Source organism: Phyllopteryx taeniolatus, chromosome 13 (genome assembly GCF_024500385.1).
Source record: "Phyllopteryx taeniolatus isolate TA_2022b chromosome 13, UOR_Ptae_1.2, whole genome shotgun sequence".
Lineage (NCBI taxonomy): Eukaryota > Metazoa > Chordata > Actinopteri > Syngnathiformes > Syngnathidae > Phyllopteryx > Phyllopteryx taeniolatus.
In genome coordinates this window covers 14,983,990-15,001,039 of record NC_084514.1, presented here as the reverse complement: position 1 = coordinate 15,001,039, position 17,050 = coordinate 14,983,990, and positions in this window count along the sequence as shown.

The following is a 17,050-nucleotide window of genomic DNA, read 5'->3' as shown; positions in this document are numbered from 1 at the left end:
AAGTAAGGAACAAGTAAACACTTTTGAATTGTGGTAGTCTATTATGGAACATTTTTGACCAACTGATTGAGGAACGCCTCACTTGCTCTAACAAGGGAGCAGGCTTTTACTTGTAGTACCTTGGTCCAAGCAGGACTCAAGGTCGCTTGTCAGAGCTGCTTGCTGGCAGCCCAAATCCTTCAATGATTAACGGTGGCAGACAGAATGGAGCAGCTGTCAATCTAGATCTATAATGATGGCCAATAGAGACGGCCAGCCGGCCAAGCTCCAAACATCCCCTTGTTCAACCAGGTAGAATGGAGATTTATGAGACTGGAAAAAATTCATTCCTCCTTTAGTGACAAGAGTCTTTAGAGAGGCAAGTGGGAGGAAACTCCATACAATGAGAAACGTGTATTGGTAAAATTTGATCAATTTATAGAAATACTGAAAATTAAAACAATAGTAATTTTTGTCATCTTCATTTTAGATAGTATCGTTGGTGCATACAATAAAGTAAATTATTTTAAAATGTAAACCTTAAGGGCCTTATCTAAACAAAAGGGGGAAAAGTAAAACGGGTGTGGCAGAGGCTCAACGTTAAACGGCTTCACATTCAAATACCTCAACCAAATATAGCAAAGTATTGATTATTCTTTGTAATTCAATAATGTCAAGATGTAATAGTAGTCCAAGCAGGTGATAAAACAATCTTGGGTGAACATCCATCCATCCATTTTCTGAACCGCTTATCCTCACGCGGCACACGGGTGTGCTGCAGCCTATCCCAGCTAAGTGCTATGATGGACTGGTGATCTGTCCAGTGTTCTACCCTGCCTATAGAAGCTGGGATAGACTTCCCTGCGAGAAGTATTTAAAATGGATGGATGGATGGAAGGATGGACATGGTCAGGATTATCTACTGAAGTTCAAAGGGAGTGTCAATGTTGGGAGGAAAGGCAATCTAACTTGACATGGTGATTGGTGTCAGACTATTTCAGGAACTGCTGATCGACTATGAATTCTTCCAGAGACATCAGAATCAGAATCAGAATCAGCTTTATTGGCGAAGTATATTCCAAGATACACAGGGAATTTCCCTCCGGTAGTTGGAGCCACTCTAGTATGACAACAAACACCCATTCCAAGCATTGGGCAGATACAGTATGTCATGTTGGTGGCAGTCACATAGAACAGCCAAAGATGTTTGAGCAGAGAGAAAGACAACATTAAGTTAAAAAAGGCACATCCACGTACAATTAGTAAGCATCTCTTGTACAGGCAGATTCCCACACCATGTGGATGGAAAAAAACCCGAAACAAACAAACAAAAAAACATGCTCTTTAAAACAGATTACCAATTTGCTGCCCACTCGGATTGGTTCTGCTTTCTGCTTCAAAATTTGAATGATAAGATAGGAATTGAGTGTAAACAAAGTGAAAGCTGCCTATTACCAACAGTTCAGGGTTGTGGTGGTGTAATGGTGTGGATGATTTTTGTTTTGTTTTGCCACACTCCAGTTTAGCATCATTTACATGTCTCAGCCAACCAGAGTAATGGTTTCTACAATTTGCTGTAGTCAGACAGCAAATGGCATAGGGCATACTGTATCTGCAGAAACAGCATGATACTATCATGTTAGTAACGACCACAATCTTTGAACGGTAACAGCACCTTGTTGAATGTGTGCTACTAAGAATTAAGCCAGTTTCGCTTTTTTGCATGACTGCAATATTTAATCTTTCTCTTACTCATTCTGAGCTGTCCAAGTCCTAAATACAATATCTGCTCATGAATTGGGTGTTACTCGATCAACACTAAACCTATTATCTTTGAGTCATGTAAGTGTACTTTCATCAGAAAAAGAAATATATATTTCTCCAGTTCATATCAAATGCAAGACACAAAGTATATTGGACGGAGCAAAGATGTGCTGTGCCAGAGAAATCAGCCTCCTTATGTATAGGCTTTGACCTTGCAATGACGATGCAGTCAGTGAATGAAATACTAAACAGTAAGTCTAATCATTCACCAGCCGGCCTTATCAGTGCTCTTGTTTGACTTTGGCCAAATTACATACAAAGGTGACATACTTCAACCTGCCTTGTAATGCTTGACTGATGTCCTCTGCACTGGACTGCTTGCCAACTTGTAGAAATCAACATCACAAACCCTACAATTTCCCCTAAATGCTCATTTCTGAAAAAATATATATATGTACATCTTTCTTGTGTAGTGTATCAATTGTATTAAAATATCCCAGTATTACAAGAAATTGAAAGTACTGCTTATCCTCACTAGGGTCGCGAGCATCCTGGAGCCTATCCCAGCTATTTTCGGGCGAGGGGTGGGGTACACCCTGAAGTGGTCGCCAGCCAATCGCAGGGCACATACAGTATAAACAAACAACCATTCGCATTCAGATTCACGGGCAATTTAGAGTCTTCACTCAACCTACAATGCATGTTTTGGGGATGTGGGAGGAAACCGGAGTACCTCCACAAAGCCACGCAGGCACGGGGAGAACATGCAAACTCCACACAGGCGGGGCCGGATTTGAACCCAGGTCCTCAGAACTGTGAGGCAGGTTTGCTAAGCAGCTGGCCAACGTGCCGCCTCATTTTCATTCCAACAACAAATAATTTTGATGTTTGATTAATTATCATTTAAGAAGTAATGCAGGTATCATTAAAAAGCACCATAATCACAATGAATGGTAATTTTAGGTGCAACTTAGTTAGGAGGAGAGTGGTAGCACCAAGATGACAATAAATTAAAAAAATTCATAAATAAAAAAATAAAATGCAAGCCTAATCCCCAACATCACAAATCCATAATTTTCTGAGACTTACAAATCTATATAATTAAGTAAACCCTGCTATTTTAATGTTTAATTATGGACCTTTAATAAAAAAGCTTTAACATTTCCCCTTTGAATAAATGCTTTGTCCTCCACTTCAGGTGACTCAAACCACTTAACCTAGACCGAGAGATGTCTTTCTCACAAGACAATTGTGAAAAAAAAATAACTGGACATTTTTCACCAGTAAAACCAGAAAAGATAAAAAGAAAAATCACTAATTACTGTAGGTGGTTATTTTGAAGCACCATATCCTTAACCCTAACTCAGCCCTAACCTTTCTCAAATATGACCTATTTAACTGCTCTGTTAACCTTATAAACAATTCAGTGATACCTAAACTACACATTGTTATGTACAGCATCCAAACAAGCCCTTACTCTACGATATCACTACCAACAGAGTGCAGCACCTGCAAAATATCAAAACAGTTCAACCAGTGGGACATTAAATGTATCCAAGAGGAAATATAAGTCGAAATAAGTCCAAATCAAATTGGGGGCTAATTCAATTCTCTGTCTGCATGCTGGGAATATCTGGCTCTGCGGCATAATGGTGCTCTTCGTTCATCTGCTCTCTCTCATCTCATCTGCTGCTACTGCAATTTGCTGCTTGTGTTACGTAAGCAAAAAAGCCCCATTGCTAAACAGCGCCACGATCGTTCAGGGTGACTGGTTTACATCTAGAAAAACTTTGCTGCTTGCTAAACTATAATCAAGTTGCTCAATCTACAACAGGAGCAAGATGCCTTGCATCCATATCCCTGCAGAAGCCTGCACATTGATTGGGTCAACAAAGGGTTTGATGAATTATGTTTGGTGAAGCTCTGAGGGGAATAAAAAAAACCAACAATGCCAAGTCATAGTGTTTGAAGTTAAGGAAAGCACAAGAAATGACTTTGAGCAGGTGGGATTACATGGCTGAATTAATGAGCGCAACAGATTTTCCCCAGTAGTATTAACACTGTGAAATAAGACAAATGTGTGTGTGATTGCAAGTGCAGAACAAAGTGGCAACAAGCACATGCAAACATACACTTTGAAGTGAAGAGATAAATATTTGCATGTGTCGCAGATAAAAGGCTTTAAATCGATGTACTCTTTGTAAGGTACACGTAAACTGTTACGTATGTAAATCGATAATAATTAATATATGTATTGTAAATGGTGGCACGGTGAACGACTGGTTAGCGCATCTGCCTCTGGCTACTCCGGTTTCCTCCCACACCCCAAAAACATGCATGGTAGGTTAATTGAAGAATCTAAAGTTCCCTGTTGGTGTGAATGTGAGTGTGAATGGTTGTTTGTTTCTTTGTGCCCTGCGATTGGCTGGCGTCCAGGTCATTAAAACGCTGTATGGTTTGTTTGAAGACAGACATTTTTGTGAACAGTTTTACTGCTAAGGCTATACAAGTGGATTTTAGAGTAACCGTTGACAGGAGTCAATAAGCATTCACGCTTTGTTAAATTTCTTGTGCCCTTCGGATTGGATTGCCTGCCTGTGTACTGACCTCTGCCCGTATATTAAACCTCTCTTTTTTGAAATTGTCCATTTGTTTTGGAGTCGTGCATATTTGGGTCTTAACCTCTGTTCCGTTCATGACAATTGTACTGTAGCTGTATGATAGAAACATACTGTTAAACAGCATACAACGCACATGCATGTGATGCTATACAGTAACTAGGTCATGCCCGTATTGTAAAAGTCACCCAAATTCCTAGACCGCCAGTCATCTACAAGTTTGGACATCCAGAATGTGCACCATAGTGAAGGATAACCAGAAGGTGTCAAAGGTTTCTGTCAGCATGTGTTCAATCATTTTCCGCCACATGAAACGGAAGAGGAAAATGGAAATGAGACACATTTGAGAGTGAGTGATGGTGAATATTGTACTCCTGGAGATGTGGTGGTATTTGTGGAACAAGCTCCAGACTCAGTGAAGGAAGGCCATTGATGAAGAATAGTGCTTACACTGAAATTCAGTATCAGTTCTGTTCACAAGCTGGAGCGTCTGCAGAGACACAATAAGCGTGGACATTCGGAGGCCAGTGGGCTGAATAAAAGGTCATATCAGAATGATAATACTGTATATACACAGTGTGTTGCCATTTCATGCAACACGTAATCCTCCTTCTGTCTTAGTCTTCATAGCGGACAACCAGCATTAGGCTAACTTTCAAACACAGATGTACAAATATAAATCAAGTTATTTTTAATCTACACCAGTGAAGCCTTGAGATAAATTGGCTCAATAAAGTTCAATAAATAGATTTTTCTTATTCTGAATTTTAAAAGGTGAATGATTCCACAAAAAAACTCCAATTTCCTTCCAGTAATGACCATGTGAATCAACATGATGCTGGAAAATTCTGCTTCCACATGCTCAGCCTGGCATCTGGTGAAGTGACAAAAAGACAAATTCGAGGTTGTATGTGACGCTCTGACGACAATTAAAGCCAAGTGTTCGTACATAAAATTAGCAGGGGCCTAATGTAGGGGATCCCTTTGATGAGATTTAAAAAGCAACAAAGTCAAACAGAGGAGGAACATGCACCCATAGCATAGACACACATGCTCTTTGAGATGGATTTTCTTTCAGTGTGTTTGTTTAAAATAAAGCTTGTGACAAGGGATATTAATCGACTTAGGGAAAAACAATTGCAGGTCATCCTGAGATGTAATTTGTGTCTGAGCGCAAAAATGCCCAGGCTCTCTGCAGCACAAAATAACACGTCCGTTTGCACACAACAAACCATTGTCTTGCTGCTAATCATGTGCTTTAAAACACAACTTCTCTGGCTTGCTCACGTCAGATAATCTTGTGAATATTTGCCTACTCATGAGCTGTTTTCCAACAGAAAACATAATGACATGGGGATCACGCCGGATAACATGAAACTGTGAGCAATCTGTTCTGACTCTCTACCAAGAGCTCACACAATGCTAAAACACAGTGACGGAGAGTAACTCCTTTTCTGGGTCAGACGCACACATTTCATGAAGAATTTACTATATGTTCTCGGACAGCGTTTCCCAAACCTTTATTGTGCCAAGGCACCCATTTTACATTACAAATATATCACTGCACACCACCAACAAAAATGTTGTAAAAGTATGAAAAACAAAATCATTATGATGTCATCTCAGTTTACTTACATATTGATTTTGTGTCAAATCTGGGCCTATTTAGTTCAACACATATTTTAATCGAAATTTCTAATATTTTGATACCTTTAAAACCTAACCCTTTATCCAGGTGAGGCAATTGTGAACCGATTTGCCATGCTAACCTGGCTGCAGACAGTCTTTGAGGTAGGGAGTTTTATTATATAAAGGTACATTTCAATCAATTAGAATATATTTATTCTATTTTATTGAGATGACATACCAAAAAAGATTGTGCAACAGAAGCTTGCAGATGACTATAGATGTGATTTATTAGCTGTAAAATGCAATAGGGACAATGAGCCTGAATCCTTACACAGCTCCACTACAAATTTGAGAACAACAAATCACATCTATAGTCATCTGCAGGCTTCTACATTTATTTATTTACAAAGACAAGTTTTTCTAATGTCTTGGCATTCAGGCAATTACATTTTTCTTCATGGAAGTTCTCCAGCTTTAGAGAATATCCGCTCCCATGCCTTTTATGGCCCTTTTATTCACCATATGCTATGATGTAATATAATATTTAACTTGTTACGATATCAAATTGTACACTTTGTACATGTATTTGCTTCTATTTTGCTTTGTTTTACTCTGCTGTCTGCAGCCAGGTTGGGCTATTTCAAATACTTTACCTGGATAAGGTTCAATAAATGAATAAAAAATACCTGACTTCCTGGACAGCTCTTAGTCAGTTTTTAAAAACAGCAGTGAGAAGTATTTGGTACCTGTAAATCTGTTTGCATGAAGAAATAAAAAGACTACATTGCAAATATTTATTTATGAACGGAGTTTAAAAAAAATAAATAAAAATTTCCCCCGTGACTGACTGGATTAGACCATCAGAGCGTCCCCGCTGGCCAGCCTCACGCCGGTGTTAGTCTACTCGGGCCCGGCCGAGGAAGACCCAAACGCCCACTTGGGCTCGGACCTCCGGTCCTTAGCGGGACCGAATCAGCCAGCGCTGGACCTTGTCGCCGGGACAGCAGCGGATCTCACCGCTGAGCATGTGGCTTATCTCTCCCTGAGAATGAAAACGTAAACGCCTACAGAGGTCTGTCAACCAATGAGCGTTTGTCAGCAGAGCCCGACCCCTCAAAGAGTTCCTGGTAGCTCTAGGAAGACACTATCCGCCAGGAGGAATGAAATAATCCAGAGGGAACCTTCCATACTCTGGTAGATTTTTTCAGTGGGGACACAGGAGGAACACAAGCTACCAGGGTAGCTAGGGAAGTTCCTGCAAAGATTCCTGGAGTGGGAAAGCCCCTAATAATGGAGTGCTTTGGAAAAGGAGGTCTAAAACATGAGGTGAATCAAAGTTTCCCTGCCGCCTGATTAAGCCCATGTGACTGTGTGCATTTTGATGAGAACTTTCTTAGTCAGCAAATTTATAATTCAACATGGCCAAAATAGCTTACAAAAGCTCTGATCAGAGGTGGTCACGCACTTACTGCGACAAATAACTCATGATTTTGCAAATCGCGTGTGTATCCCCTCACTTATACTCTCGTCCTGTAGACTTTTATAATTCACATAATGCCACCACACTTCAGTTGCAGTCGGGTTCATGACCCTTGTCCTGCATGCTTCTTCTCCTGTCCTTGTCCTGTTCTATCTTGTCCTGTCCTTCCCTCACAGGGTGTAGCACTACAGCCCCATGCAACACTCATATTTAATGTTTCATTGTTGTAGATAATGTAATGATTGCCTTCGCTCCTGTTTATAATTAGTGTTTTGTCTTTTGTCTTTGTTTCGCTCACTCTTCTAGAAACTTTGTTCTGTTCGACTGATCGAGTCTGATTCTCAATAAACCTCAATTATAATACCACAGCAGAAGCTTAAAAACTCCACTGTGACACAGTAAAACTGTTCCGCCATGAAAGGCATATAGAGTTTCCATTCTGCTTGACCTAACTGCCGAACAGGACACACAAAAAAAAGAGGTGGCTATCATGATGAAATTAATTGTTTTTATATTGATTTTTTTTTACCGTCATCAATTCAGATGTAGTTTAAAGTTAACGGTGCCATTTTCATTATTTTAGAACTGGTTGATGTTTATCGTCCACATAGTCCTCAGTTTTTAATTGAGTTCTCAGAGGTTTTATCAAGCCAAAACATTATAGTTAGAGACTTTAATATACATGTAAATGTTGAAAAACTCATCCATCCATCCATTTTCTAAACTGTGTGTTGTGCACAACCGATAGATAATGTTCCCTTGCACTTCCCCAAGAAAGAACACAGGCTACCCTTGGAAATGACCAAATAACCACGGCTGTAGAATATGCATTAAAGTGAAAGAAGAAAACACCGGTAATGGTTTCAAAACAGACTATCAAATATCATCACAAAAGAAAATAGACACAGGATGTATTTCATAGCTTGAAAGATGAAACTGTGCTCTGTGCCTTCAAGGTAATCTTTCTGTTCCAGAGACATGATTTTGAAAAGTCAGTCTTAGAAACGGGGAAACATTGTGAATTCTGAGTTTAAACAATAAAGCAGTGCTTTGACGAAGCACTGTTGCCTCATAAGTCTGCACTGTTGCCTCATAAGTCTGTAATTATGTAATGTTAATTATGTAATGACTTTGATGAGGACTTTGTTAGTCAACTAATTCATTATTCAGTATGATCAAAAATACCTTACAAATTTATGATCAGAGGTGGATATTATGCTGAATCTTCACGTATCTATATCAGTTGTTTCTCTCAGATCAGATGAAATCCATTAAAGTTACCATTTTTAGTATTGCATGCCTAGTTGATGTTTACCGGCCTCCTGGTCTTTACTCTGAATTTTTAATAGGATTGAAGTTTTATCAAGGCTAGAAATTTGTGTAGCTAAAATCATTATAGTGGGGGGAACTTCAACATTCATCTAAAGTAGATGTTTAAAATGAGATAAGCTTCTCTCTGCTAGAAGACCAAGCAGCCCACTGTCATAATCACATGATCAACCTCCATCCATCAATCCATTTTCTAAACCCCCTGAGGTGACTTCAGGCAAGAGGCGGGATACAGTAAATAAACCCTGGGCTGGTTGCCAGTCAATCACAGTTCATATATAGACAAACAACCATTCTCACTCATTCATCCATCCATTTTCTGTACCTACCGCTCATCCTCACTAGGGTCGCGGATGTGCTGGAGCCTATCCCAGTTGACTCTGGGCGAGAGGCGGGGTACAACCTGAACTGGTCGCCAGTCAATCGCAGGGCACATATAAACAAACAACCATTAGCACTCACATTCACACCTACAGGCAATTTAGTCTTCAATCAACCTACCACTCATGTTTTTGGGATGTGGGAGGAAACCGGAGTACCCGGAGAACACCCACGCAGCCACGGGGAGAACATGCAAACTCCATACAGGCGGGGCGGGATTTGAACCCCGGTCCTCAGAACTGTGACGCAGATGTGCTAACCAGTCATCCATCATGCCGCCCTCACTCATTCACATCGATGGATAATTTTAGAGACTTCATTTAACCTAACACACACTTTTGTAATGAAGGAGGAAGCTGGAGTACCCTGCGAAAACCCACGCAAGAATGGGGAGAACATGCAAACCTATCTTCTGAAAAATGGCACAATATTGAACATTTACTTCTACAAAATTGCATCTTATCTGATCACTTCCTAATCACCTTTGACTTCTTAGTAGTTGACTATATATCAGCAAGCAAAACTGTCCATCCATCCATCCATTTTCCGAACCGCTTATCCTCACTAGGGTCGCTTTTTTGGAACGTGTTGCAGCCATAAAATTCCAAGTTAATGATTATTTGCTAAAAAAAAAAACAATAAAGTTTATCAGTTTGAACATTAAATATCTTGTCTTTGTAGTGTATTGTAGTGTCAATTAAATATAGGTTGAACATGATTTGCAAATCACGGTATTCTGTTTTTATTTATGTTTAACACAACATCCCAACTTCATTGGAATTGGGGTTTGTAATTGATAATACAACTAATGGTTATACACATTGTTTTCTCATCACTCCCCAATCCCTTTATGCTCTCTCCCACCGCCACCCCTCCATCTATCTCTTCTTTCTCTCCCTCACCTCTCTTTCTCCATCTCAATCCAAACGGTCAAGGCTGCCCCCACAAAGACTCTTGCATCTGTTCCGTTCAGGGTTTCTTCCTTTGGGCGAATGTTTCCTTGCCTCCATTGACATACAGTAGTACTAGCTCCATATGTCAAGTACCTTGAGATAGCTTCTGTTGTAAACTAGCGCTATATGTATCCAAATGACTTGACTCGAGATCTAGTAACCATTACAATGTTTGATACTCTTCTACTGTTTCCGCATGCTGGCAGCAGCAACATACACATAAAGAGGCCATTTTTTTCATCAATCTAGGTTCAACTGTGATTTGATTGTGTGCTGTGCACAGCATGTGTCTGGCTATCATCAGGGAAGTACAGTGGAAAAGAAGTTGATGTGTGAAGCCACACCGTCGCCTGCAGCTCTTCATGCAGGAGCTTATATTGGAGCTGCAGAACAGAGAAAATTGCACTCGCTTTCTTTTACATTTCTGATGGAACATGGTCAGAGTAAGCCATAATAAATGACCAGATCATAAATATCACAAAAATAAGTAAAATGCTCTTTTTGTCACTGTATAATATTCTTATAATCATTATCAGATGTTAGTATCGGTTTCAATTTGCCACTATCAGTAAAAAAATCAATAAAATATTTACCTTCTTTATTGGAAGTCACTTCACAATTGACAACAACTTTGCATCAAAACACAGCTTCCATAGAAAACTGTTTCCCATTTTGTTACCCTCCCCACAAGTCAAACACTCACAGGAGGACACTTTCAATCACTCAGTACATCAAGAAAGAATGTGCGAATGACACAAAACATCGATAACAATACATAGTGATGGCGACCACAAAACCACAAACAAGAATGAATAAATATATAAATAAATATATAATAAAGGAGGCAAGGTGGACAACTGGTTAGCACATCTGCCTCACAGTTCTGAGGTCCCGGGTTCAAATCCGGCCTCACCTGTGTGGAGTTTTTATGTTCTCCCCGTGCCTGCCAAAGGCAAAAACTGTATGCACGGGTTTCGAAGCAACTGGAAGCAAGGGGTTGCCAAACAAAGAGAAAAAAGCTTCCAGGGAGATATCAATTCTATATGCCTGTGACTTTTTGCCAATTTTTGCACATCACTGTTGTGACATTACCATATTCATTATTGTAGCTTCGTAGCGTTGCGTTATATGCATAGTTGTTGTTAATCAGTATTAGCACACCATTGCAAGGCTTGGGATATTTTTTTTTCTATAACTTAACCCTGTTTTAAACTTCTCCACAACTTTATCACTGACCTGTCTGGCGAGCAGTGAAAATAATCCTGAACTTAACTCCTTTGGTAAAAGGCTTGTTTGACTTTATTAGAGTAAATGAAGCTCGTTTCCTCGCAGTGTTGGCGCTGATGTCCAGATACACACGAAACACAACTTCTCTGTATTTCGCGTCCTATTGCCAGGTGCAGCAAAGCACTTTGTCCCTCTCTTGAAATTAATGAAAACATAAAAAAGGCCTGCACTTCCCTCTCGGTTCAGGTTTTGGAACAAGGGATCGGTGTGCTCTCTTGAACTCCCGGGGTTTGGAGAGTACCTCGGGAACGAGGTTTTCCTTAAGCAGCTCGGATATAAACTCAGTCGGCTCCTGGCCTTTTTCACTCCATTTAGGAATATTAATTGTTGGGAGGCTGATTCTGCGTGACCTGTTTTCAAAATCCTCAAGTTGTTCTTGAAGTGATTTATTGAGTGCTTCCAGGATTTTCTCTGTGCCTGAGATCTGCTCAAAGTTCTCCCCTGCCAAAGTTTCTGCCGCTGTGAGGCGGCCATTAAAGTTATTCAATGTCTCCCAGAGTGCATCCAACGAGGACTGTAAAAAACTGTTGTCAAAATAATCTGTGTTCATATGGACCTGCAAAAACAGAAAACATTCTAATATGCATGCCATGACAATAGTTGGTTATATGACTTCAATAAACACTATAGACTTGGACGCCAACTGCTTGTCCTCAAGAACACCTCGAGTGAAGCGCCTCTGTCGGCAAATCCAACTCCGTAGGTAAATGTAGACATTAATATAGAATCATTAAAAGCCCAAACGCCACAACAGTGGTCTGGTCTGCCATTGTTGTTTTGGTAATGACGCATGCCCAAAATGAACACTGAATGCATGCAAACGTTATGTGTAAAGACTGAAAATACACAGACATTCAGCATTGTTTCTATGTTTCTGGATTTTTGCCGTTTCATAGATTAGGGGACAGAGCTGGATACGGCAACCTGTGATTTGGCTTGGTCCAGTGTTGACTCCATATATATTTTCTTTTTGGTCAAGGGTCTCCTGGCCATTTTGTTTGTTTGTTTGACTTCAATATTTTTTGGGAAAAATAAAGCTTGGAGGATTTGACCTCACAATTTTGTCAGTTGCAGTCTCCTAACAAGCCAAAAAGGCCGTAACATATGAAGTGTAAACTAATTTAAAGTGTCATTTTCAAAGACTTCCACTTTGAGATTTGTTATAAAAAAAAAACCAGCTAATCTAGTTCTGTCCTCCATTCTGCCCATCTCATGCTTTTATTCTGCGTTCTCATGCCAATTCATCACATCCCAAATGGAATCAGACCATCCATCCATTCATCCATTTTCTGAGCCGCTTCTCCTCACTAGGGTCGCGGGCATGCTGGAGCCTATTCCAGCTATCTTCGGGCAGGAGGCGGGGTACACCCTGAGCTGGTTGCCAGCCAATCGCAGGACACATAGAAACAAACAACCATTCACACTCACATTCACACCTACGGGCAATTTAGAGTTGTCAATTGACCTACCATGCATGTTTTTGGGATGTGGGGGGAATCCGGAGTGCCCGGAGAAAAGCCACGCAGGCACGGGGAGAACATGCAAACTCGCCACAGGCGGGGCCGGGGATTGAACCCAGGTCCTCAGAACTGTGAGGCACATGTGCTAACCAGTCCTTCACCGTGCCGGCCCATAATATTATTAAAAAAAAACACAAAAAAAAACATTTGCCTTCTGGTTCATCTCATACAAGAAAACCAAAAGGTTTGAGAAGTGAGGACAAAGTTGACCTTTTTTAGGCATGGCTAAAAGCCTAAATTTCAGGGAGTATAAAAATGTGATGGTTCATAACTTGGGTATCTCATTGTAAAAAAAAAAAACAGAAAAAAAAAAAACCCTTGAGATTTAAGTCCCTCACGTCAGGCGACAAATTTCCAAAGGCAGCAGAGGGCACAACCACTCTGCTAGGACTTATAATAATAGTATAATCCTTCAACTTCATATTTTAGCAGGCTGCAATAGTCGGGCCACTCTATCTGCCACACACTACGGGCACTGTCAAAGAAACAATAGGCAGTCGGTCAAAAGATCACTGTCCAATTAAAATCTTCTTTCAGGGGTTGAACGCAATATAGGAGATTTGGGAAACAGTATGGAATGCAGCACTATAACTATTTTATTCTTCTTCATCCTTTTTTAAAATATATTTTAATGTTGGCTCGAAGTAAAACACAAGAGCTCCCCCATGAGTAAAGATGTTGCAAAGAATTGAAGGGTTACATTTGAAGAGAGCAAAAAGTGAGAGAAAAAAATCTCCCTTTCGGTGTTGAAAACACAGAGCCATCTAAAAAAATTACTTAAAATGACTGCAGTAGACAAAGTCACTGATAAGCGCAAGAGCAGAAGTGATCGCGAAGAAAAAGCAGTGATTCGGAAAAGGTGTATCATGCTGTGAAATGTGGTGTGTTTTATCACATTTCCCAGTAGAAACAGATCCACACTATGTGGACAGACAATTTTCATTCCTTGTCCACCCCCCTGTTTCCCATTTTTCCATTCACTTCTTGAGGCCTGTAGCCGACATGGAAGAATGGCAGCTAGCATCCTCTTGTTCCACTGCATGAAGGCTTGTTCCATTACAAGAACTGGCAGGAGATGATGTGTGAGTGTGTTCTGCCTAGAATAACTCTCCACACCTCAAGCATCTCCTAAAATTCCTTCACCAGGGGGTAGACACAGTAAATGATTTCTATTGCAAAGTAAGCTCAGAGGATTTAAATACAAGAGGTTATTTGCGTGGGAAAGGCATCCAGTTTCTAAAAACTGCAGGAATGTATGATCTGTCACCAGAATCATGGAGATCCTCGTGTTGACACTTTGTAATGCCCAACTGTAGCTTTTTAATAGACTTATCAATAATGCATGATGAGATGCTTGGTGTCCCTGCTATGATTAATAAACACAATTTTGCAAGTGGCTGGTACAGCATTATTAAAAAAAATATAATAATGCATGCCCGAAAACACTATAAATTATAAATAAGATTATGTACTGTACAGGAACAGGAAAGGATTGTTATGTTGACCGAAATCGTGAACTTTGAACAGGGTTTAAAAGAAAATCCCAAATATTATTATACTGTATATTTCAAATGTTGTTACATTATTATTATCCATGAAAATAGTCACGACCAACGAACTAGACAGAAATCTAAAACTCTGCCAAAGCAGTCTGGTTTGCGAGTAACTGTAAGAGAGATACTAGAAAAGTATTTTAAAAAGTTGACTATTTTCTGGTTAAAATCAGAATTTATTTGCTGCACCTTCATTGTTTACTTTACTGGTCCAAATCTTGCCCCAAAATGTATATTCAAAATTAAACAGACCAATTTTTGTGTAATTCTGATGAAAAAACGTCTTGCTGTATGAGGAAAGAAGAAACGTAAAAGAAATTAGGCTGTCTTGAAAATATGAGCCAGCGCACTTCCCACTCACACACCTCTGCGGCCTTGTTTTAGTCATTGCTCCAAACTGTGATCTGGGAGTCTGTTTAAATTCAGCCTCCCATTCTCTGAGTATTGACCTTGTAGTGTGTGGGCAGGCTGCTAAAACCTCCCTAAACAGTCTGGTTGTGTGATTGGTAGCTGGGCTGAGACAGCAGGCTGATACATTGTGATGGAACACAGATTGAATACTTTATGGATCCTTGGTTTGCTCCCATATGCCGGTACACAGCCTCCCAGAAGCTTCAGGGGCAGATAAAGTGATGTTGGTCTATTGTAAAGCTGTTTACTTGGACTTGGAGATTCAACCTTTCAGTCATGCAGACTAAAGATAAACTTACTCAGTAATCGTGAAGTGTAGAGCGGGTGGCTGAACAGTATTGCTGAGAAAGAAATTGTTATGAAAGCTTCGATGCTGCTGTCTGTGACATTCGACTCTCTCGTCTCCAGTCACAGCCTCGATAGTGCTGTAAAATAGTGAGATGCGGTGAGCATATGACTTGGTGCAAAGTTAGTCACAATGATTGTGAGCTTCAGAGACTATAAATCATTTATTTAAAGGGATTCTAAGCAGATATCCATGTTTTGTTTCTAAATACATTAAATATGTTTCAAGATAAGTACTGAAAACCGATGCAAAGACATATAACAATAAAGTGCTGAATTGTTGAGATAAAGCTTAAGCATCTTTTTCACTGTTTGAATTTTCCTGATTATGTGGGCAGGGCTAAAACACAGCCCCGTGACATCAGTGGGTGGGGCGTATAGTTTCTAGCGCAAGTTCCCTTTCCCACTGTATAAGACAAAGTGACGTCATTTTGTTTGGCTGCTTAGCTGAGTGTTAGCTGCGCTTAGCTCCCATGACAAGCCCCAGTTACCACTACAGATAACGATGGCTACACCCTGAAAATAAAAAAGCGATGGATTGACTTTTTGAAGACACATGCGGATGGCGAGCTGAACATCAACACCAACAGTCAACTCTGCAGTGCGCATTTTACGATGGATAGTTTTGTAATCTTTCACCAGAGACAACATGGCTTTGTGAGTAACTTGATACTAGTGAATTAAAAAAAGGAATATATTGACTTTTTGAAGACACATGCGGATGGCGAGCTGAACATCAACACTACCACCAGGCGACTCTGCAGTGCACATTTTACAATGGATAATTTTGTAAACTTTCACCAGAGACAACATGGCTTCGTGGGTAACTTGATACCAGTGAATGGGGCAGTGCCGACTGTCTAACCACCTAGGCTTCCTTCTACCGTCCCACTGTCGTCGGGTGCCGTGTTCGGCTGTGACATTATGTCACCAACAACGAGGGAAAGTTGACTTGTGTGCTTATTTTTATGATTATAGTCCACAATAACCATTACATTTTGAAGTTGAGCCTCCTAATATGATTTAACATCGTATAAGCTATCAACCCCTCAGTATGTTTGATTCCTTTTGGCGCATCCATTCGACACGCCCATGGCGTCTGAGAGCTGAGAGGTGGCCCTTATTATTCAAGTTTTGAAACCTGATTTTATATACTTTGCAATTTTTTTCATTCATTCAAATTTGGCAGGCTTGTTAACATTACTCTTCTCTGTGGTGTGTCGAATTTACATGCCAATTTTTGGGCCTGCTTAGTGCCACTTTAATCATCCATCTATCCATCCATTTTCTGAGCCGCTTATCCTCACAAGGATCGCGGGAGTGCTGGAGCCTATCCCAGCTATCTTCGGGCAGGAGGCGCAGTACACCCTGATTGTGTTGTCAGCCAATCGCAGGGCACATATAAACAAACAACCATTCGCACTCACATTCACACTTACGGGCAATTTAGTCTTCACTGAATCTACCATGCATGTTTTTGGGATGCAGGAGGAAACCGGAGTGCCCAGAGAAAACCCAAGCAGGCGCGGGTAGAACATGCAAATTCCAAACAGGCGGGGCCGGGGATTGAACCCCCGGTCCTCACAACTGTGAGGCAGACACTCTAACCAGTCGAACACCGTGCTGCCCACTTTAATCATGTCACCATATTTTTCCTTTGGGGAATGTAGCATCTCATGGTTACAGTGATAATTTGACAATCAGAAATCACATTTCTAGATCGAAACTGCATGATAAAATGCCCTAACAACAGTGTACTTCTGTATAATTCTCATCCATCCATCCATTTTCTGTACCGCTT